The following is a 25,470-nucleotide window of genomic DNA, read 5'->3' on the forward strand; positions in this document are numbered from 1 at the left end:
AATGAAATAACTTGTTTAAAAGGCTTTTACATGTGGAGGAAGCATTGAATTTGCAAATTAATGGTGTGCTTCCCACATAAATATTAAAATACAATTTGAACACTATAAAATTACAAATAGTCTCCTTCTACCAATAGAATCTTAATTGCTAGCGAGAGTTTCTTTCTCATATTGTCTTTCAATTTAACAAGAACCACAAAAGAAGATAATGTTAGGGTTTTGTTAACTAACACACATAATACATTCTTGTCTCTATAATCTCAATTTTTTTATGAGATTGAAGAAACAATGGTTAGTAAAGTTGATTTCATTATTGGATTTAGAATACCTACTAAAAAAGTTGAGTTTCTAGAAACTTGGCTATATAAGCCTCTACTGATATGACAGCATTGAAAGAATGGATTGGAACAAAATGTATAGGCTTCAGGATCCAAAATTGTGCAACAAGTGAAAAATGTATTCTTGGTAACTAGACAAGATTTGACCACTTGCTCTTTTCTTTCACCTACGCCCTATAACATGTCTTGACATCCAAAAATGTTCATTTATAACAATTTTAAATAATTTAACCCACATTTTAATAATTTACCTAGAAAGAATAATAATATGAAACATTAAATCAAATTTATATCTATATTAAAGATTTAATGAGATTAGCCTAAATTAACCTCAAACAAAATAAGTTTTTTTATTTACAAATATAAAATCATATAAAATCTTTACAAAAAGAAATCGCATTTTATTGTTGTTGCCAATACATCTGACATTTAACTTGAAGCATATATATAAAATGACCTCGAAACATGCAAGAATCTGATCTATTTACATAACATTATGCAAGCATTAAGACTATAAGACACACTCAGATACGATCGCTGGCCACATCCACGCTTCACCTCGTGGCATAAAGCCAGGAAGATTAACGTGGCCAACTTGATAGAAAATATCATAGATAAAACCTCCTTAATGAGTGGTTGTTCTTTATCTTATTTACTCTCGGGCACATCTTTCCAGTAAAAGAAGTTGGGCCACTGTGTTTTGGACCCGCACAACTGGTTCACAACCCCCATCTTTCTAGTTTATTCCACACGGACTCCCCCATACGATCCATAGGAAAATGAAGTAGACCATTCAAGTGGTTAAACCTTGCCTTCTTCACGAAAAATGTTGCAACCAGATAGAAGCAGATGATATTACCACAACAAATGATCAAGCACGCCCCAAGAATGAACCAAGTTAGCTTGTTTGCTTCCTTAGCAAGCATGGAATACATTGCAGCCATGAAACCATAGGCTATAAAAGCAAAAGTGGCACAGATCAATATGTTGGTAGTACAGACGAACATTACCTTCTTTCCTGTGGTGATTGGTGTACGCAGCTGCCATAGGAGTACCATGAAAAGAGAAAGAAAGAATGCCATACAATCAAAGATGAGAAAAATCTTGAAGGATTGCATTCCAAGTAGAATTGGCGAGCCCAAAGTCCTGTTTGAGCCTAATCCATGAGAAGTTCCTGATCCAATCTTTGACTGCTCATCTCCATTCTCATCGCCCATCACAAAACTACCTGGAACAGTGAAAGCTGTAGTAAATGCCATTGTCGCTAACAACACTGCCACCACTAATTTTTTTTTGGCACCTATCTTCATTGTTGGCGGAGTAATTTCTCCACCTTCCTTGTTGTCCTCAACTTGCCAAAAACAGCAGACCGTGCACCGTTTCTGAACTATCCATAGCCCACATTAGCTAATAGCCCACCGTCAACAATAGACAAAACATTGCATTCAGCTGCCCAATGTCATTTCAGAATCAGTCTTCAACTATCAGTAGTTGCATATATTTATTGATATAGATTAATATTATATGTCATACAATACATGTGTTTGATATTCTAGAGAGTTCTTATATTTCTATATATAGAAGCATTATGTAAGAATTTAGGCATCAAATGTTATCTGATTATTGTGGATCATGGGTGGATAGAATGTTGTAGCATTCTAAGGACTTGCAATAGGTTTTAGTTAAGTTAATGAGAATGAAGTGTTGTAGCACATTGTGATAAGTCTTTGTATTTTACATATTGAATTGAATGCTTATCTTTGAGTTGGTGTTTGTCTTTGATCCGCATTTCATAAGAGGAGCAAACATATTGATACAAGGTACCACTTCATCAAAGAATTGGTCAACAATGGAGAAATCTACCTTGAGTTCTGCAAATCTGAAGATCAATTGGCAAATATTTTCACTAAGAGATTACCAAAGAGTAACTTTGAATATCTATGAGAGAAATTGGGTATTACTAATGCAAAATTTGTTAATGAAGAAAATTAAGGGGGGGTGTTGGTGGTATTAATTTATGGGTTGGCTGTATTAATTTCTATTGACTACCCACCTCTGCAACCACAATATAGCCACCCATATTAAATTATATGTAATATTATAATATATTATAACATGTGTTATATGTTTGGTTTGTATTCTAGAGAGTTCTTAGACCTCTATAAAAAGAGGCTTAATGTAATGTATTTTAGCAAGGAGAAAGGCAATGAAATTAGTTTTATTTATTTTTATTTATCTATCTTTGCCTTCAAGTGGTATTAAAGCTAATGGGAAATGATCTTGGAGATTGTGAAGAGGTTGATGAGTTTAGAACTGGTGAAAAGTGTTATGGGATTGTAGCCCAATATGCAATAGCATTTGAAGTTATCTTCTGCAAGAATAAAGAGAAGAACAAATCAAGAGATTGCTATGAGAAACAGAGAAGTCATGAAAAGAAGGTAGTCGAAGTTGAAGTGTGTTTGAGTTAGCGTTGTGTGACATTATTTCTAGAGTAGAAGCATGTGGAGCATCTTTGTGCAAGCGGGAGTGCTAAAGAATGTATACACATGGCATGGAAGATATTGATCATGGAAATTATGTCTTTGTGTTTGAAGTATGTGTGTTTGATGTTATAGAATAGTTATTGAAGTTAGTTGTGGTTACAGTAAGTGCAAGTAGGTTGGATTGTTGGTGAGTTGGTTGTCATGATTCAAAGGTTTATGTGTGTGTTGATTGGATAAAAGTGTTGGGATTGGAAATGAGAATTTGTTTGTCTAATTGTGAAGGATATGATGTGTTTGATAGTGGTCATGTAATAGAAGTTGGTTGCATTGATATTCCCCAACTAAGTGTTGAAAATTGAATTAGTGATGATTGTTAATGGGCTTTGTGAATGTATGAGGTGCATTATTGGTTGTGCCCGACACCCCAAAGGTTTTTGGTTTGACATGTTGATGAACCATGTATGTGAAAAGGATTCCTATAGAACTGGCGAGTACAATGGCTAGGTACCCATGTATCTCAGTAGATGGATTTCTTTTTATATAGACTCAATAATCAGTTTCATGCAAGTCAAGAAGGAGAAAAGCCAAAGCGAAGATAGTTTTCCCATCATGTGAGTTTTTGGTAATCTGAAACCATTTCATGTTGAGTTAGTGGTAATCTGAAACAATTTGTAATGTTTGGTGGTCTATTGTAACCACTATTATGTGAGGTTTGTGGTTAGTCAAAACCATTCAAATGTAAAGTTTCTGGTCAGCTAGAAACCATTTGTATTCTTTTTGTTAGGGTTAAGTCATAAAATTCGAAGTAATTATGATAAGGAAAACAATATAAATGTAGTAGCATTAGTGGAAGAAATTAAGGGGGAGTGTTGGCAGAGTAATTTCTCCACCTTCCCCGTCATCCTCAACTTGCCAAAAGCAGCAGACCGTATATCATTTCTGAACCATCCACAGTCCACAACAGCCAACAACCCACCGTCAACAATAGAAAAAACGTTGCATTCAGCTGCCCAATGTCATTTCAGGATCAGTCTTCAACTACTAGTAGTTGCATATATTTATTGATATATATTAATATTATATGTCATAGCAATACATTTGTTTGATATTCTAAAGAGTTCTTATATCTCTATATATAGAAGCATTATGTAAGGATTTAGGCGTCAGATGTTATCTGATGATCATGGGTGGATAGAATGCTGTAGCATTCTAAGGACTTGTAATAGATTTTAGTTAAGTTAATGAGAATTAAGTTAATGAGAATGAAGTGCTACAGCACATTGTGATAAGTCTTTGTATTTTACATATTGAACTGAATGCTTATCTTTGAGTTGGTGTTTGTTTTGGTCCACTCTATCCACCTCCTTCATTCATATGCTTTGTTCACCAAGTTAATGTCATTCTTGTACTTCTGTGCGGTCACCTTTGGAGCGTTGTACAAGAAAGGCTTGCGGTTGGAAGGATAATAAGATAGCACTGAAATTATATTGCCAGAATCGTCATATTCTGTATTTTCTCTCACAATGTCGAGGGCCGTTAAGCCTTCCTTGTTAATGGCAAATTTGTTTATCCCCTGTATACCCAGCAACAAATTAACCATCTGCAAAATGGACACTCAAATTAGTATGCAGAAATTAAATGATTCATCATAGGAAAATTTTAAAAAATAATGCTTAATCACAAGATTGATACATGTAGTAATGAGTTCAGGGAAACAACCTTAGCGGGAACTACATTTTTCTATATAAAGAAACTTACGTTTAAACTTTTGTTCCTTGCGGCAATATGCAAAGGTGTGTCCCATTCCCATGTGTTTGAAAAGGGATCCTTTTCTCCTCCACTTCCATGGGGCTCTTCCTCTGGAGGCTTCTCAAGTCCCTTATTGACCAAGTATGACAAGCCTACGCTTTTATTCAGGTGATCCACGATTCGCACTTGGTTAACTTGGGCAGCTAAGTGTAGCACATTCCTTCCACATTCATCCCATGTTTCGATAGCATCTGGCGTCTTCTTTATCAACACTTCTACTGCATCCAGATGCCCCAGTTTCGCTGCCACACAAAGTGGAGTTTCTTGACTTTTATTAAGCGAATAACATAATTGGGGTTCAAATTCTATTAACTTCTGTATTATATCCTCGTAGTTTCTTTCAACGGCTATATGCAGAGCTGTGTTGACCGTGTTGCCATCTCTGTCCTTTTGTTGGATTAAGTGCTTTGCATCTGGTAATCCTAGTATGTGACCCACCAAACCTGTAATAGAAGAATCGAAAATCACTCCCTCAAATTAGATACTCCATCTTTGTTGAAGCACTACAGACCTCAACATAATAGATAACATTAGAAATAAGTAGAGAAACAAATCCTAAATTCTAAACACTAACCTGAATCTCCTCTGTTCACTGCAACATGTAAACATGTTCTGTCGTTCTTCGTCTTTTGCTGTAAACTTGGCGGATGAGCGTCAAACAGCAGCTTCGCCGTGTCTAAGTCGCCTTTCTCGTAAGCTTTGAACAGAGCCGTTTCTCCATGTTTGTTGCAGACACCCACACCACTTTCTGGTTGTCGGAGTAGAAACTTCACAACTTTGGAGAAACCACCCTGAGCAGCCAAGTGCAACGCAGTACTTTCTTGATCATTTTTACGCTTCACAAGCAGAGGCTGATCAACTTCGCGGATGGTATCCGCGTTAGGAACTTCATGATCAATGAACGGCAGATTTCCTACACTAGCTGCCAAATGGAGGAGAGTATTTTCCCCTCTAGGTGTAACACTGCTAAGATGTTCTTTAACTTTAGATCTGTCAATCGTTCTGCTCGTGAATTGGGGATCTACTGCAGCAACGAAGGTGTCAGGATAGATCCTTTGGCGAAGCTCTTGAGTCTCAGTTTCTATGGCAAATATCTGCTATTGCTCCCTTCAACACAACTTATGATGTTTCTTTATAATGGGATTGAAGATACCACAGATAGAGTGTATAATGGCTAGGTAGGAAGACTGGACGGCATCTATCGCAGATGCCCATCTGACCACACCTATTAGATATTTCAATTTCTCCGTTGTACTTTAGTTGGAGTCCCACTTTTCCTCTACTTAGGGAGAACTTTTTCTTATTTGAAACTACTTTTCTTGGAGATGATGAAAGTTTCATTGATTAGCTATAAATACTTTGATTCGAATAATTTTTTCTTTATTCGAAAATTTTTCTTTGGACAAGATGTAAGTTGGTTGACGGGCTTGCTTTAGTAGATTTTTCCTTTATTTGAAATTATTTTGTTCTTTGCGTAAGATGAATGCTACAAATAATTTGTGTTAGATTAAAACAAAATGAGGGGAAATCTTGACTATGTGGTGTCTACGAGAATATAAAATTTTCTAAAAATGATAATTGAAGTGTTCAAGATTTTTATAACTTTTATTTAGTGATGTTATACAAAAAAATGTATGATTTTTTAAAATGATAAGTGAAATCTTTTTGAAATTAAAAAGTAGTTACAAATGGGTCTGGCTCAAAAACAAAATGGTGTAAACCAACTTAAAGTCAGATACATAAAAACTTAACCTACCCCCTTTCTTAATTTATAAAAACCCCTAACCTGAGTATCCCTATATCTAACAATAAAACTATCAGTACCATAAGCATTATATATATAAAACCAATAATTGCAAAGAGTCTAGAAAGACACCATGAACAAAGTCCACCTGGGTCAAGTGTTGAAGCAAAAAGCATAACAAAAACTTATAAGCCAACAAAGAGCTAGCTCTCCTTCCCCTTTGGCTTGTCTAGGAGCAGCTGCAACCAAGCAATAGCCATAAACCTATATAAGGAATCAATGGTGTCCACCCTTGCTGCAACAATAAGCCCTTCTTTCTCAGCATGAAGCAATTGAAGAGTCGCACCACCAGAATGCATAACTCAAATCACAAACATGGTCACATCATCAAACCTATCTTCCACGACCTCCTACCTCTCCTCCGGCTTCTTAAAGCTCTTCTCTAGGGTGGAATGTTGCTCCTTGTAGGTTTGGGTTTCACCTCGGGAGTCCCCTAGGGGTCATTGTCCTGGCTTTTCTTTTCTTTCCCATGATAACAAGAAGGGGAGGTGAAAGTGTCTCCCTTGTCCCTCAACATTTTGGAATTATCATTGGTATCATCCTTGAAGGTATCTTAAACATGAGATGACATAGGGATTAAGTGGTTATTGCTAGGGATAATCTCCCCCTTTCTGGTGATCATCACTAGGCATCTCAACTTCATCATCCTCAATGTATCTTTTCCCATTACCCTTCTTTTTATATATTTTATGAGGGGGTTTGTTCTTTCCACTACAAGTAGAATCCAAACTAGTAGGGTGATCATGCTTGGCCTCAAGATCCTTCTGCATCAGTTTCTTCTTATTCCTAAGGGACCTTCTTCTCCCCCCTTCTTCTCCACATCAGAATCCACAATCTAAATGTACTTTTGCATTCTAATTTGCTTAAGCATTTGGGGTAGGGAAGCCTTAGGGCTTTTAGTTTCCATAGTGGACACAACCTTAGCAAAAACTTGAGGGGTCAAGGTGGAGATAGTTGGGTTAGGTAAAACAACCTAGAAATTGAGAGCTTGGAAAGGGTATAGGGCTTTGTGGATATTGTATAGTTTAAACATAAAAACCTCATGGAGGATGGATTAGGGTTTTCCTTCCTTCATCCTCTTACTTACCCTAAGGATGTTGTCCTCCACAAAATGTAGAATAAGATGGGGGAATGAAATGAGGTCACAGTTCCTAAAAAATTTCAAGATGGGGAAATGACAATAGTAAAAATTCTGAAACCTACCCTCCAGAGTGATATAAAATTGAAATCTTAAAGATTTTCATAACTTTTATTTAAGTAAAAAATTTATTATATAAAATTTGAACTAGGTTATAATAAAATTTAAAATCTCTCTCTCTCTCTCTCTCTCTCTCTCTCTCTCTCTCTCTCTCTCTCTCTCTCTCTCTCTCACACACACACACACACACACACACACACACACACACACACACATCTAATTTGATTAAATGAAGTATAGTTTAAAATAAATTTCATATCAATAAATAGGATAATATTGATGTACAAGGGGCTTATTTTCCAACTTGTCACTCTTATCTACTTCCAAAAATTTGTACACACTAGAAATCACATATCTTTACCCACCATTATGTCTAATAGTTATTATTTATTGTGCATATGCGTGCAATTATTGATGATTCTCATTATAGCACTTTCATATATCATATCTATCTTATTGTATAAGAAACATATTTTAAGAAATATATACACTCCATAATCTTGTTTCATGGATAATTGAACCTTATGTTTTAAAACTTTAAATTCTAAAATTTTACGATTTGTGTGTCCTTAAAAGATCAAAATGGTGCAAATACAAGAACCTTAAGAATTGTTTGTAATCCAAGATAGGATCCAAAATACAAGGGTCGGGCCTTAGGGATTGTTAGTAATCCAAGAAGGGATCCAAAATATATAAGATCATCAAAAATTTTGTGTGTGTGTGCACAAAATATGAGTGGAGTGTATGTACCCATGTTAAAGAAATTTCAAATAAATTAATGGGAGTAATATATTTAATAGAGTGTAAATGCATCCACCTAGAGACATTTGCACTATAATACCTCGAAGATAGAATACACAAAGGGAATATTAACATGACAAAGAGAGAGAACATGAGGGATCTATTATCTCTGTGATTAGTATGATCATATGATAATTGTTGGAAATGTAGTATAGACTAGGTGACTAAGAGTGTTGGGGGGGGGGAGGGGCAAGGTGGGGGTGGTGTGAGTTAAGAACCAATAAAACTTATACTTTAATTCACCAATTAAACATTCACTATTCTAATTGCATGCATGAAGGACTGAAAATAATAAAACATTCATAACACTTGACACAATATTTGGTAACCTAAAAACCTTCCAAATAGAAAGTAAAATTGGGGTGTGGATGATACCCAAAAGCTTTATTACTGCAATATAAAATTAGCATGTTAAAGCTTACAATTGATCACTTCTGATGATCTACCCTATTAGGAGCAATAAGGACTATTAGGTCCACCTTGTGAAAGGATTTACAACATAGAATAAAGTATGCACTCTATTAGGAGATTTGGAATGATATTTGGTATTCCACTGGCTAAAATTTAAGGAGCTGATGCATTGCACTTATTTAGAAGGGGAATCAAGACACGCAAAGATCTATTTTCTAGGGTCACTATCAGCCTTTGCTCATGGAAAAACATGCAAGTGTTGTTCAAGCTTATCCTTCCAGATCGACAAATAGTTGATCTTCTAGTTTCTGCGGTGTATCCCCATATGTTGCAAAATCTTGGAATTCATTCATCTCGCCCATGATGGAAAGATCAGAAGCAGTATCCTATCGCTCCTTTGACCAGTTACAAACCCAAGTTGGGTTTTTTGTAGCTGGTTCCCTATCTTTCGATGGTTGAAACTCTCAATCAGCTTCGGTATTTACAATCCTCTCAAAGGAATTAGACTCTTAGATTTTTCATAGTTTGGAAAACTATCATAGAGCCCAAAATTGTTCACTTTGCTTGGTGTCTCCTTTTCCAAGGGCTATCATTAGGCCCTCGACTCTAACATTTGGGTGTCCTAGACCATAGATGTCCTTTTTGTGGCTAGCTAAAAAGTTTCCTATATAATTTTTGGTTTTACAAGTGAGCCCAGAATTATTGGCTCTAGATTCATGATTTTTTTAAGCCTTTTCTCCCAGAGGCCTTTACCTGGCATATGGTTGTGCTAGAAGATTTGGCAAGACTTCCTTTTAGGTATTCACAGATATGGCTTTCAGAATGGAGATTTTATTAACTATCTAGAAAGACTGCAATGTTGTTTTATTCTCTCATGCAACTTTCTTGATATACATGTTGTTATGTATGCTAAAGCTATATTTTTAATAATGTCATAAGGCAGATTCAAGTACAGACAGATAAGGTGGCATTGGAGGTTGCTCACCTATAGGAGTTATTGGCTCATTGGGGTAATTCTTCTTGTATGGTCACTCAACTACCCCATGATACTTTTACCAGTGATCATACTCCTCCTCGTAGTTGTTAGAGTAGTTTTGTGTGCCACTTGCATACTCCCAAGTCACAACCTTCTCATCGCTCTCCCAATGGCATTTTTGGTGGTCGTCACTGCTTCGCCTCATCTTTGTGAAGGACGAGATCGGGCTGGTCCCCAGTGGCTCCTCCTACTACCCCTTATGTGGGCTGGCCTTCTACTCACAGAGACCCTAAATGGGCTTTCCCTTAGCTTGATTTCGCTATCTCTTAGCATAGGTCAGAGGGAGAGAAAGAAATAGATGATGTTTTTGCCACCCTTGTTGATGGTTGGGCTCCCCCTAAGCCATCTGCAAACCCCACAAACTTTTGGAGTTCTAATGATAATGACCCTACTTCATCTAGCATTGCTCTTCTAGCCTAAAGACTTTCTATTTACCATGTTAATATATTTTTTATGAATAGTTGTCTTATCCGATTACTTAATATATACATATATACATGATGTGTGGAAAACAAATTCATACAAGAAATCATAGCCATCTAATATGCTGAATGAAAAAAGATTAAATTTACAACCTCCACAATAGTTCCGTGATTTAAACGAATGAATGTTTGAAGACTAATTATTTTTACCGAATCAACGAAACCTACATCCTATTCTAAATAAAGAAAAAGTGATATTTCGACTTATAAAAGGAAAGGGGACACTCGGACAAAAGTTTTCGAAGTATTCACATTTGGAATATTTACCGAAATGGCCATCCACGATCGCCGTTGTCCATTATTCCCAATTTACACTGCCTCTACATATTATGTTCTGCATAGCATTGTGTTGTACTATTTACTCATATTACAAAGAAGCATATATTTGCCATGGCATCTGATCATCAACAAATTGGTGGATCGGTTTTGAGGCATTCAATGCAGCATGAGTAAATCAACAACCAAGTGGGACAGTTGAGATACCCAAACTTAGAAAATTCGTCAACAGTTTTACACCTGGAGGGGAAAATATTCTTCTCCATCTGGCTTCCAGTGTTGGAAATCTTCCATTTGTTTAGGAGTTCCTGAAACTTGCGAACGAAAGCGATCTAGAAGCCCAGCCTCTGCTTGTGAAGGCCACCAATGCTGAAAAGGATACTGTGCTTCACTTGGCTGTACAAGGAGGTTTCTCTAATGTTGTGGAGATTCTACTCCAACAACAAGACTGTGGTGTGGATGTCCGTAACAAGCATGATGAAACGGCTCCTTGAAAGCCTTCGAAAGCGGCAATTTAGCCATAGTGGAGGCAATATTTGCCAAATGTCCATCGAGCCTTTTTCAAGTCACGAAGAACAGGAGAACCTGTTTAACTGTTGCAGTCAACTGAGGAGATTCAGGTATTTATAATTTATGTTTCTTTGTCGAGTATCTGTTAAGCTTTAGGTATATCTAGAATAGTTTGCGAACACAGTCAGACTTGGCATTCTTTAAGAACATGTTGTCTAAATTTGGATAATTATTTTGCACTTATGGTGAATCATATACTAAATTCAGATTATGCAAGGCAGTTAGTCGAAGAAACGGATGAACATCGCAACACAGCTTCATGTAGCCGTTGGAAGAAACTACGTCGATATAATGCACATTTTAATAGAATTTGAGGCCGAATTGCATTATAGGGATAATGAGAGCCACGAAACTCTGTCTGGCAGTAAAACTTGGGCATCTGGAAGGAGTACAAGAGTTGATAAATGAGTGTCCAGCCGCTGTCGAAATACGAAATAGTTGTGGAATGACCGTGCTGCACTTAGCTGCACAAGTTAGCCAAATGCGAATTGTAGATTACCTGAATAGAACGATAGGCTTATCATACTTGGTCAACAAAGGAGTTGAGAAGCCTTCAGAAGAAGTAGATCTAGCTAAAAAGGAAGATTCTTCCTCAGGGATAAGTGAAGGAGACACACCTCTGCATATTGCAGCGAGGTAAAAGAACTTGAATGTAAGTTTCTCTCTAAACAAAGGCCTTGTTATCACTGAATTTTAAAAATGTTTAAAAAGTACACATTTTATATTTAATATATAGATCAATTGGGTATCATTGAATTTATTTCCACGGCACTTGGACTCTATATGGAATCAATTAGATTTGGAGAAATCACTTAATTTGGGTGTGTATTTTGTAGATGGTAAACTCGTTGCTGGGTATAGTGGGGATAAACAAGTTCGCCGTTAACAAGGAAGGCTCAACAGCCCTGGACATTGTGAGAGAAAACACAGAGTATTACGAATCTGACAAGATAATTGCAGTGCTATCGAATTATCCTTTTAAACGGAAGCCTTTCTTGTACAATTCTCAATAGGTGAGCGCACACAAGTACGAGAATTCCATTAACATGGTGAACAAAGCATATGATGACAAGCGTAGCACAGATTTAGTGGTGGCAGTTTTGTTAGCGACAATGGCATTTACGGCTGCTTTCACAGTTCCGGTCAGTTTTGTTACGGATGATGGGAATGAAAATGGGGACTCAAAGATTGGATCGCAAGCTCCAGCTAGATCAGACCCAAAAAAATGTTTAGGGTCTCCTATTCTTCTTGGGTTGGACTCCTTCAAGATCTTTCTCATCTTTAATTGCCTGGCATTCTTCGTGTCGCTCCTCGTGGTGCTGATTTGGCAGATGAGTACACCAATCACCACAGGGGACAAGATATTGTTCGTATGCACTATTAACCTATTGGTTTGTGCCACGTTTGCCTTTACAGCCTATGGCTTCATGGCCGCAGTGTATACCATGCTTAACCGCGAGGCTCACACATTGGCAGTGTATATCATTTGCTGTTGTGGAAATCTCACATTTTTGTACCTGGGCTCAAAGCTTTTCGTGAAAAAGGCCCGATTCAATCACCTGAATGGCCTAATTCCTTTTCCTCCTGACCATGTGTGGGAGCACTTGTGGATGAAACTAGAAGGATTACGACTTTTGGAATTGGTACGTGGTTCTCCAACTATTACAAGAGTACCCATAACAAAGATAAACAAGTGCTGCAGGGCAGCTAAGGGCTCGTTTGGCTGCAGGTATAGGAATAGGGGAATAGGAATAGCTATTCTGGAATAGTTATCCTGGAAGGCTCCATTTGGTTACAAGAATATGAGGGGCAGAATAGGGTTTTGATGGTGAAAACCTGGTTATGCAGCAAAATGGGAGTATTTGGTTCACCAAACGTAGAACCCAATTATTTGTTTTTTCTTCCAATTTTGGAGCAAAACTGAAAGAAGTTTTTTCCAAAAAATAGGTGGAATTAGAAATGAAAACCCAATTATGGATTTTTATGAAGGTAGTCCACAAAATTTGTATTAAGGTTTTGGAAGATGATAGAAGCATTTGGGAAGATGAACTAGTGAGCCTTTTTTCCTCCTATGACTTGGGTTTCTAGTGTTCTTGGGCGAGCTTGGGGTTTTTGTGGATGATGACAAATTTGGAGTTTTGGGGGTTTCTGTGGACACTGCTGACTTTGGAGATTTGGGACTTTCTGTGGGTGCCGACAAGTTTAAAGTTTTTGGACCATTGTTCTCCACTTTGGCTAACAGCTGTGGGGTTTTTTGCTTTCAACGATAGTTGTGGGGTTTCTTCTCCCACCAATCTCTACGCGCATGGTTCTATTCTCCCACCCACCTTTGCATTTTGGGTTTTTTCTTTACATAGATATGTCATAGTTTTTTGCTAGTTTATTTAGCAAAATAGTCAATATGTGCTCAGTAATGACTTCTAGTATGTGCTCATGTCATTACCTCTGATTATTTAATTACATAGTTTATATCATGGTTCTATTTCTATCTTCTATCTGCTTAGCAAAATAGTCAATATATGATGTAATAGTTTGTTTAGAATCTATTTAACAAAATAGACAACATGTGCTCACTAATGAGTTCCAATATAGTGCCATGAGAGATCAATGCAAAACCATTCAATATAGGAAACTCATAAACTGGAATTACTTCAAATGTCAATCATGCCAATGCCAATGAAATGAACAAGTAAACTATGTAACAGTTTCTTGCCAGTAATGAGTTTTAGTATAATGTTGTGAGAGATCAATGCAATACCATTAAATAGAGCCAAGTTGCAAAATATGTATGGATCAACTATGTATAGATCAATGGCAATCATGGCTTTTATCTATACATAGTTTATGAGGCCATACACTATGTATAGATCAATGCCAATCTTGGATCTGATCTATACATAGTTCATGCACATAGTTTATGAGGTCATAAACTATGTATATGTCATTGCCATTTCGTTAAACACAACCAAGTCATAAACTATGTATAGATCATTGCAATTCCATTAAACATCACCAAGTCATAAGCTATGTATAGATCATTACAATTTTATTAAACACATAGATCATTACAATTTTATTAAACACAACCTGCTCATAAACTATGTATGGATGTACCTAAATAAAGTCTTTATGCCTATGACTCTATACACATGTTTTGATTTTGCATTGTTAAAAAGTGGATACTAAATCTGGCCTATATTTATGTAGTATACATGGCAGATCAATGAAAATCATAGCTTTTATCTATACATAGTTGACTTATACATGGTTTATAATAGTTCTATTTCTATTTGCTATCTACTTAGCAAGACAATCAATATATGTTGTAACAGTTTGTTTCAAATCTGCTTAGGAAAACAATAAACATGTGTTCAGTAATAAGATCAATGCAAATCATGCCAATGAAATGAACAACTAAACTCTGTATACATCAACTATACATAGTGTATGAGGTGATAAACTATGTATAGATAAATGTAGAAAGAAACCCTATTCCCACATGCCAACAATGCTCATTTTCATCTTCTAAAAGATGAGCCTCAGTTTCGACAAATCCGATGGTTTACTAAAACACATTCATAAAAACCCAAATTCATACATACATACATACATGTGCGTGTACGTACATACATACATGTGCATGTACATACATACATACATGTTCGTGTACATACATAAATGTGTGTGTGTGTACATAAAGGCATACATAAATGTGTGTGTGTATACATACATACATACATATGTGTGTCTGTGTACATATAGACAAATGGAATCAATATTATGCTTTCGTTGGTAGATAGATTACATGGAGTAGAATGACACATTATTGTAATTTGTTCATTATGGGCTTATGATCCTCAGTACTTGGTACTCCTTGTTGTGTTTGAAAAAATAATTCACTTCTTAATGCAATGAGGCTAGCAAATAATCACGTTGTATCTCATAATTGATAGTGTATGATTTGTCCACCTTTTAAGCCACTAATGGATCCTATGGATAGTATAGAGATTTAAGGATGCATAGTTAGGAAGATCACATACACTCACATTCTCACAATTCTTTTTGCTTTTGTTGGCATAGCCAAAGCACTGGTAGCCTAAGAAGGAAGTCAAATGGGTTACGAATAAGAAAAGAAAATTCCTTTTGTAGAGGCATTATTCATTCCAGTGAGGTGGATTGTCATGATTAGATTTGGATGAGTAGGGTAGCCTTCTTTTCTCTAGCAAATATTCTCAGGTTTAAAGGAAGCTTGAGAGATATGATCCACTTGAAGTTAGAGGAACAACTAGTGATGTTCTTCCACACCCTTGGGCACAATCTAAGGAACTGCAAGATTTCCCATAACTTTGGGCACCCAAGAGAGATAGTTAGTCAGTACTTCCAAAAGGTATTCATGACTATCTTATCCCTTCATAGGGATTACTTCATACCACCTGGTCTAGGCACTCCTCCTGAAATTAGTGGGAAGGATCATTTTGAACCGTTCTTCAAGGTAAATCATGCATTGTTACAAGTTTATTATCTAGATTTTTGTCCTTATCTTATTATTACTTGAGCATACATTTGATTGGTGTATTATATCCCATAGGATTGCATTGTAGCTATCGATGGAACCCATATTTTAGTGTGAGTCAATGTTGACATACAAGGTAAATATCATGATAGAAAAGGGAACCTATCGCAAAATGTTATGGGTGTCTGCTACTTTGATTGTAAGTTTCAGTACTACCTTGTTGGTTGGGAAGGCTCTACTACAAATAGCCATTTTCTAGCCTCAACTTTGTCTACATCAAATCCACTTGTAGTTCCTCCTGGTAAACCAAATCACATTTTAATATACTCAAGTGTATGCTAAATGTTTCAAGTATTGACAATATACTTTCTTTATGTAGGAAAATGCACTTGAATTTCTTGCTCCTTATCGGTGTACATGCTACCACTTGAAAGAGTGGTCAAGAGATAACCCAATAAACTCTACACATGAGTTGTTCAACCATTGACACTCCTCTCTTAAAAATGCAGTAGAATGTACGTTTGGTATTTGAAAGCAATATTTTCCAATCTTGAGACATGCAACATCTTATGATATCATGACACAATCCTATATTGTTTTAGCATGTTGCATACTTCACAATTTCATTACAATAGAGGATGACCTTCCATCAGAAGTAGCTATTGAAGAGGAAGATGATCATGATGGGATATAGGTACAACTGCTTGAGACATATGAGTTGTCTTAGGAGGATAGAAATGAGTGGGCCCAATTTTGAGAAGATATAGCAAGTAGGATGTAGGAAGATTATAGATTCCAAGAATGAATGATTTATTAGAAGGCAATGTGCTTTATATTATTAAATTGATGTATGCATATACAATGATGGTGTGTAACTTTGTTATTCTTATATCAGTCCTTGCTACATTCCAATTAAATAAAAAGAGCATTAACTTTCAATTTCTCACCTACTTTTTGTACAAAAACTCTTGATCATATCTGCTATACAGAATCAAACTTGAAATGTAGATTACATTGTTTTAAATGTAAGAAAGCATAATTATTATACATCTTTGCATTGAGAAAGTACAAAAACATGCTTCATAATGGGGCTCATGACTATTTACCTACCATTGATATCACCATTTTGTCTTGCTGGTAGTTTTGTTGATGCTAATGTGTTATCATTATTATTGCAACTTGCACACCAAGCCTCTGTACATGATATTTTGTGCACAAATCTTCCATCCGCCAACACAATTACAATTAAATTTATAGTATCTGATGATTTGGAAAAGTTTGAATTGACTAGTACAATAGGTTAATGATGTGTATCATCTGATAGGAGTAGCTCAAATGTCTCTCAGTTATACCTCCTATCTGTTGCCTCAAAATCACTCAAACTATTGCATGTTGTAGTTGCATAATGTTTATCATCTTTAGTTAAATGCTTTCAAGTTTATTAAATGTTACCCTCATTGCATTAGGATGTATTAAAAAATGAAATTTAAATTTTATCATCTTTAATTTTAAATGAAATATAGCAAGGACTACCAAATGGTGAAGATCATAAGCCCACTAGTAACAAGAGAACAACAAATTCACTGAAAAATCTATTTTTTTCATGTTACTCCTTGTTGCATTCCATTTAAATTTAAAGAGCAGTAACTTTCAATTTAAATGTATGATTACTTTAAATTGTAATACGTTTGCCTATTGAATATGTTATCCTCGTTCCATTATGATGTATTAAAAATTGATATTTAAAGTTTATCACCTTCAAATTTAAATGAAATACAGGAAGGAGTACACAATGGCATATATTGAGCTCATGATGAGCATGGATGGATTTGATCATGTGAACCAGATGTGCTTTCCCATTGCTTTGAGTGATATAGATGGATCTCTTACTGTGAGCAACAAATATTCTTCTTCAAAGAAGAAAATGTGGACAAAACCAATGGAATTTAAGTTTCTATACTTGCTCCTTGAACAAGTTCATCTTGGACAAAAAGGTAAAGGTGGTTTTAAAAAGAACCCTGGACTACTATAGAGAGGACATTCAATGAAGGGATGAACTTGAATCTATCATGAGATCATTTTAAGAATAATCTAAAAACATGGAAAGTCGAATATAGAGTAATGAAGGACCTAAAAAATACAAGTAGGTTAGCTTGGAATGAAGAAACTCAAACTGTAGATGTTGAGGATTCTATGTGGGATGAGCTTTTGAAGGTAGGATGATATTTGTACTCTTTTGATTGAAGAAAATTTTTCTTCTTATTTTAGTAATGAATAACTAACAACCTAATCCATCTATTAATGCTTACATGTAGAGAAGATAATTTAAAAATGCAAAAAGGTATAAGAGGTCATTTTTCCAACATTTCAGTGAGTTGGCTATAATTGTTGGCAATGACATTGCTGAAGAGTTTGCAGCTACAATGCCCCTTGATGCTGAAGAAGGGTACCCTATGAACAATGCATTCTATGTGCTTGATGAGGATGATACCAATTGTGGTACACCTCTTAACAACTAACCAAATTTTGATGAAGAGGTATATCATTCCAATCAGTTGAGTGCAAGTGGTAGAGGGACTCCTCCACCATCATCATCAAGGAGGGGAAAGAGGAAGAAGACAACTCTATGTGCATCATTGGATGTGATATGCAAAACTATAAAGGAACTGAAAGATGGCCTCAGTAAGCCTTAGATTGTAAAGGATAAGTCTAAAGAGCATAATGTTTTAAGTGCCGCATATACTGCTCTCAAAGCTGTCCTTGAACTAAGTTGAGTAGTTTTTGTGAAAGCACATGATACATTCATGCTTCAACATATAAGAGCCAAGGGGTTCTTGATGATGGATGAAGTAGAAAGAGTGGACTGGATTGCAATGACATTTGGTATGATTTAGCTATTTTAACTACTGACTAGATTGCAATGACATATGCTACATGATTGCTCTATTCAATAGTTTTGCATTGATCTCTAATAGCACTAAACTAGAACTATATTGATCTCACAATAGTATATTAGAGCTCATTACTGAGCACATTTTGACAATTTAATTGGCATTGGTATGATTGGCATCTGAAATAATTATCATTTATGAGTTGCCTCTATTTAATTGTTTTACATGGATCAATTTATGAGTTGCCTCTATTTAATGTTTGGCATTGATCAATACATAATTTAGTTGTTCATTTCATTAGCATGATTGGTATTGATCACTACATAGTTTTGTTCATTTTATTGGCATGATTGGCAATGATCAATACATAGTTTAGTTGTTCATTTTATTGCCATTGGATCTCTTACAACACTATACTGGAACTCCTTGCTAAGCACATTTTGACTGTTTTTCTAAGCGAATTGGCAAGAAACCATTACATAGTTTAGTTGTTCATTTCATTGGCATTGGTATGATTGACATCTAAAGTAATTTTAGTTTATGAGTTATCCATGTTGAATGGTTTTGCATGGATCTATACATACTTGATATATCCATAATTTAGTTGTTCAAACTGTTACTACATATATTGAAATTTTTACTAAGCAGATAGTAGATAGAAATATAACCATGATAAACTATGTATAGGTCAACTATTTATAGATAAAATTCATGATTTCCATTGATCTATACATATTTGATCCATACATAATTTACCATTTGTCTTTATTTAATGGTATTGCATTAATCTCTCATACCACTAAAATGGAACTAATTATTGGCAAGAAATTGTTACATAGTATAGTTGTTCATGGCATTGGCATTGGCATGATTGGCATTTGAAGTAATTTTAGTTAATGAGTTTCCTATGTTTAATGGTATTGCATGGATCTATACATACTTGATATATCCATAGTTTAGTTGTTCATTTCATTGGCATGATTGGCATTGATCAGTACATAGTTTAGTTGTTTGTTTCATTGGCATGATATGATTGGAATTGATGAGTACATAGTTTAGTTGTTCATTTCATTGGCATTGGTATGATTGACATCTCAAGTAATTCCAGTTTATGAGTTTCCTATGTTGAATGGTTTTGCATGGATCTATACATACTTGATATATCCATACTTTAGTTGTTCATTTCATTGACATGATTCACTTTGATTAATGGTATTGCATTGGTCTTTCACAACACTATACTGAAAATCATTAGTGAGCACATATTGACTATTTTTCTAAACAGATTCTAAACAAACTATTATGGCATATATTGACTATTTTTCTAAACATGTTCAAACAAACAATTACAACATATATTAATTATTTTACTAAGTGGATAGTAGATAGAAATAGAACCATGATAAACTATGTATAGATAAAAGCCATGATTGTCATTGATATGCCATGTATACTACATAAATATGGATGGACATCCATACATAGTTTATGAATTGGTTGTATTTAAAGGTATTGCATTGATCTTTACATAGTCTATAACCTCATAAGTATGTTGAATTGTTTTGCTTGGATCTATACATACTTGATATATCCATAGTTTAGTTGTTCATTTCGTTGGCATGATTTTCTTTGATTAATAGTATTGCATTGATCTCTCACAACACTATATTAGAACTCATTAATAAGAACATATTGACTATTTTGCTAAACAGATTCTAAACAAATTGTTGCAACATATATTGACGATTTTGTTAAACAAATTCAAAACAAATAGTTACAACATATATGGACTGTTTTGCTAAGCTGATAGAAGATAGAAATAGAACCATGATAAACTATGTATAGGTCAACTATGTATAGATAAAAACAATGATTGTCATTGATTTGCCCTGTATACTACATAAATATAGGATGGATATCGATACAATTTTTATGAGTTGGTTGTGTTTAATAGTATTGCATTGATCTCTACATAGTTTATGACCTCATAAGTATGTTGAATGGTTTTGCATGGATCTATACATAATAGATATATCCATAGTTTAGTTGTTCATTTTATTAGCATGATTCACTTTGATTAAGGGTATTGCATTGATCTCTCATAACACTATATTAAAACTCATTAGTGAGAATATATTCACTATTTTATTAAATAGATCATAAAAAAATTGTTACGATATATATTGATTGTTTTGCTAAATAGATTTGAAACAAACATTTACAACATATATTGACTATTTTGCTAAGCAGATAGTAGATAGAAATAGAACCATGAAAAACTATGTATAGGTGAACTATGTATAGATAAGAGCCATGATTTCCATTGATCTATACATATTTGATTCATACATAGTTTACCAGTTGGCTTTATTTAATGGTATTGCATTAATCTCTCACACCAGTAAAATGGAACTAATTACTAGCAAGAAACTATTACATAGTTTAGTTGTTCATGGCATTGGCATTGGCATGATTTTCATTTGAACTAATTCTAGTTAATGAGTTTCTTATGTTTGATGGTTTTGCATGGATCTATACATACTTAATATATCCATAGTTTAGTTGTTCATTTCATTGGCATGATATGATTGGCATTGATGAATACATAATTCAGTTGTTCATTTCATTGGCATTGGTATGATTGGCATCTGAAGTAATTCTAGTTTATGAGTTTCCTCTATTTAATGGTTTTGCATGGATCTATACATTCTTGATATATCCATAGTTTAGTTGTTCATTTTATTGGCATGATACATTTTGATTAATGGTATTGCATTGATATCTCATTGCACTATACTGCAAATCATTAGTGAGCACATATTGACTATTTTTCTAAATAGATTCTAAAAAAACTATTATGACATATATTGACTATCTTTCTAAACAAATTTGAAACAAACAATTACAACATATATTGATTGTTTTGCTAAGAAGATAGCAAATAGAAATAGATCCATGATAAACTATGTATAGGTCAACTATGTATAGATAAAAACCATGATTTTCATTGATCTACCATGTATACTACATAAATATAGGATGAATGCCCATACATAGTTTATGAGTTGGCTGTGTTTAATGATATTGCATTGATCTCTATATAGTCTATGAAATCATAAGTATGTTGAATGGTTTTGCATGGATCTATACATACATGATATATCCATAGTTTAGTTGTTCATTTCATTGGCATGATTTGCTTTAATTAATGGTATTGCATTGATCTCTCACAACACTATACTAGAACTCATTAATAAGCACATATTGACTATTTTTCTAAACAAATTCTAAATAAATTGTTGCAACATATATTGACTATTTTGCTAAACAGATTCAAAACAAATAGTTACAACATATATTTACTGTTTTACTAAATAGATAATAAATACAAATAGAACCATGATAAACTATGTATAGATCAACTATTTATAGATAAAAGCAATGATTTTCATTGATCTGCCATGTATACTACATAAATATAGGATCAACATCCATACATAGTTTATGATTTGGCTGTGTTTAATGGTATTGCATTGATCTCTACATAGTTTATGACCTCATAAGTATGTTGAATGGTTTTGCATGGATCTATATATACTAGATATATCCATAGTTTAATTGTTCATTTCATTAGCATGATTCATTTTGATTAATAGTATTGCATTGATCTCTCACAACACTATACTAGAACTCATTAGTGAGAATATATTGACTATTTTGTTAAACAGATTCTAAACAAACTATTACAACATATATTGATTGTTTTGCTAAATAGATTTGAAACAAACAGTTACATATATTGACTATTTTGCTAAGAAGATAGTAGAAAGAAATAGAACCATGATAAACTATGTATAGATAAGAGCCATGATTGCCATTGATCTATACATATTTGATTCATACATAGTTTACCACTTGGCCTAATTTAATGGTATTGCGTTGATCTCTCACAACACTATATTGGAACTTATTACTGAGTACATTTTGACTATTTCATTGGCATTGGTATGATTGGCATATGAGGTAATTCTATTTTAGGAGTTGCCTTTGGTATGCTTGGTATGATTGGCATATGAAGTAATTCTGTTTTATTATTGGCACTATGATATATATAGGTAATCAGAGGTAATCACATGAGCACATAGTGGAACTCATTATTAAGCACATACTGACTAAGTATAGATAAAAGCCATGATTTCCATTGATCTATACATACTTGATCCATACATAGTTTATGACTTGGCTCTGTTTAATAGTATTGCATTGATCTCTCAAAACACTAAACTAGAACTAATTACTTGATCTACGCATAACTTAGTTGTTCATTTCATTAGCAAGATTGACATTGGTAAATACTTAGTTTAGTTGTTAATTTTATTGGCATGATTGGTATTGGTCAATACATAGTTTAGTCGTTCATTTCTATGGCATTGGCATGATTTTTATCTGAAGCAATTCCAGTTTTTGACAGGGCTCTATTTAGTGGTATTGCATTAATGTATATATTTATGTATGTATGTGCATATGTGTGTACACACATGTATGTATGTATGTATGTGCATATGTATGTACATGCATGTATGTACGCATGTATACATACTTGATCTATGCATAGTTTAGTTGTCCATTTCATTGGAATAATTGGCATTGGTCAATATGTAGTTTAGTTATTCATTTCATTGGCATTCACACAATTGGCATGTGAAGTAATTCCAGATGGTTAGTTGGCTTTGTTTAAAGGTATTGCATTAATCTCTCACAACACTATATTGGAACTCATTACTAAGCACATTTTTACTATTTTGCTAAGCATACTTGATGTATACATACCTAATCTATATGTTGTTTATGATCATGTAAATGTTTGGTATAGTGTTTCATTGCATTGTTAATTAGAGCTATAATTGAACCATACATACGTGGAATACATGAAGAGTAGCAAATAATGAATGCTCAATTGTAGAACTTGAGAGCATATGCGGATAGAAATGTGATTTGGTAGATGATTGTGTAGTTCATGATTTTCTCCTATGTTATATCTATAGTCCTAATTTTCTTGCATATGTTTTTATTTCTTATCTTTTTATCTTTATTTTATTTCTTTTCTTTTTGTCCCTATTTGATTACATATGTATGTTCTCATTGATAAGATTATCAAAAGTATTTAAGATTTCTAGTAGATTATTGTATAGTTCATGATTCTGTCCCATGTTATATGTATATTCCTAATTTGCTTGGATATTTTTTTTATTCTTTATCTTTTTTTCGCAATTTAGTTTCCTATGTATGTGCTTCCTGACAAGATTGTCAATGGTATTGACAAAATGTCTTTCTTTTTTATTTATTTTATTGCTCCTAATTTGCTGATATTGCGAGACCACACATGCTAATAAAAAATGAGCTATCTGATGATTGCTTACTATGCATATTTGTAAATGGTCAATAATTTTGATGCTACTCCTTGGTGTATTCCATTAAAAAATAACCAGGTTTTAATTTTTCAAGCATGTTTAGTTCATATATGAAAGATTGACCATCTAACAATATAGACGGTAATGGGAAGATTGAGCAACATGATAGGGTTTCTCATTGAATGTCAGGCATAAGGGTATAGAGCATGGATTTTCTAGTGTTTTTGTATTTAACAGTGTGTTTTCACACTACCATTTAGATCATGGATATTGTTTTTCTATCTTCTATCTTATGCAACATATGTAACATTGAATTATTTATCACATACCTAATTTAAACATATTTGGATCACATTCATAATTTGAACATATTTTGATGACATTATTATTTGAATGTTGATATCTATTTGATCTATACATAGTTTATAAATGCAGAATTGACCATCTAACAATACAAACATTAATGGGAAGAATGAGCAACATGAGAGGGTTTCTTGCCAAACATTGGCCATAATCATATAGAGCATGGATTTCCTAGTGTTCTCATATTTAATGGTTAAGTCACAAGGTTCAAGTTCAAGTTGAAAAACTATGAAGTTCAACAAGGCAAAATGATTGAAAAAATTCGACAACAAATTTGTGTTATATAATTTTCCAAAAATATATAAATATATATGATCACAATTCCCAACTATGGGATAGTTTATAACTTTGTACAAATGATTGCAAGTATGATCATGTTTTACTTTTCATTGCTAATAAGTAGAATTAAAATAAAAAATAATAATCATTTTATTTATTCTTTACTAATAAAATAAAACTTGAATATTCAAGAATTAAAAATAATAATGTACACTAATTAAAAAAAAATAGTAATCATAAATATTAAATTAAACATTAATGCTTTACTCATTATAATACTTGTTTTTCACTAATAAAATAAGTTAATTTTTTTTTACTTCAAATTCCAATTCCAATTTGAAAATGAACAACCAAATGCAAGAAAAAGATATTTCCAGTCATATTCTATTCCAATTCCAATGTCTAAATTGGCAACCAAATGGAGAATATGGATTTGTATATTCATCTTCCATATCAACCAAATGGTCCAACTATCTTCCTAAAATGCATAACTAGGTTTTTGAAAACTTGGTTATGAGACAAATTCATCTTCCCCAACCAAATGGGGCTGAATAGAAAATATGGGTACATATTTCTATTCTTTGTTTGGTTTAGCCAGAATTTGATGGGGAATTTGCGGACCCAAAAATTTATGCTTTCTAAAATAAATAAAATTGGAATAGGAATATGTATTCCAATTCCACCTATTTGGGTGGAATTGCAAAACCTTATTTTTGGGCCAAAATTGGAATACACATTCCTATTTTATTTTGTATTCCTATTCTGATTTCATGCATCCAAACAAAGAATTTAAAATTTTATGAAT

At 34.0% G+C, this 25,470-nt stretch overlaps 2 pseudogenes; one reads left to right on the top strand and one right to left on the bottom strand.

Annotated features, from left to right (window-relative positions):
- Positions 1–1,057: 1,057 nt before the first annotated feature.
- On the bottom strand, positions 1,058–10,025 carry LOC149546351 (protein ACCELERATED CELL DEATH 6-like; annotated as a pseudogene).
- A 727-nt stretch (positions 10,026–10,752) lies between these two features.
- LOC149546352 (uncharacterized) lies at positions 10,753–13,478 on the top strand (annotated as a pseudogene).
- Positions 13,479–25,470: the final 11,992 nt, after the last annotated feature.

This window comes from Cupressus sempervirens, chromosome 7 (genome assembly GCF_028749045.1).
Source record: "Cupressus sempervirens isolate cs-2001-9-10 chromosome 7, ASM2874904v1, whole genome shotgun sequence".
NCBI classification, from domain to species: Eukaryota; Viridiplantae; Streptophyta; class Pinopsida; order Cupressales; family Cupressaceae; genus Cupressus; species Cupressus sempervirens.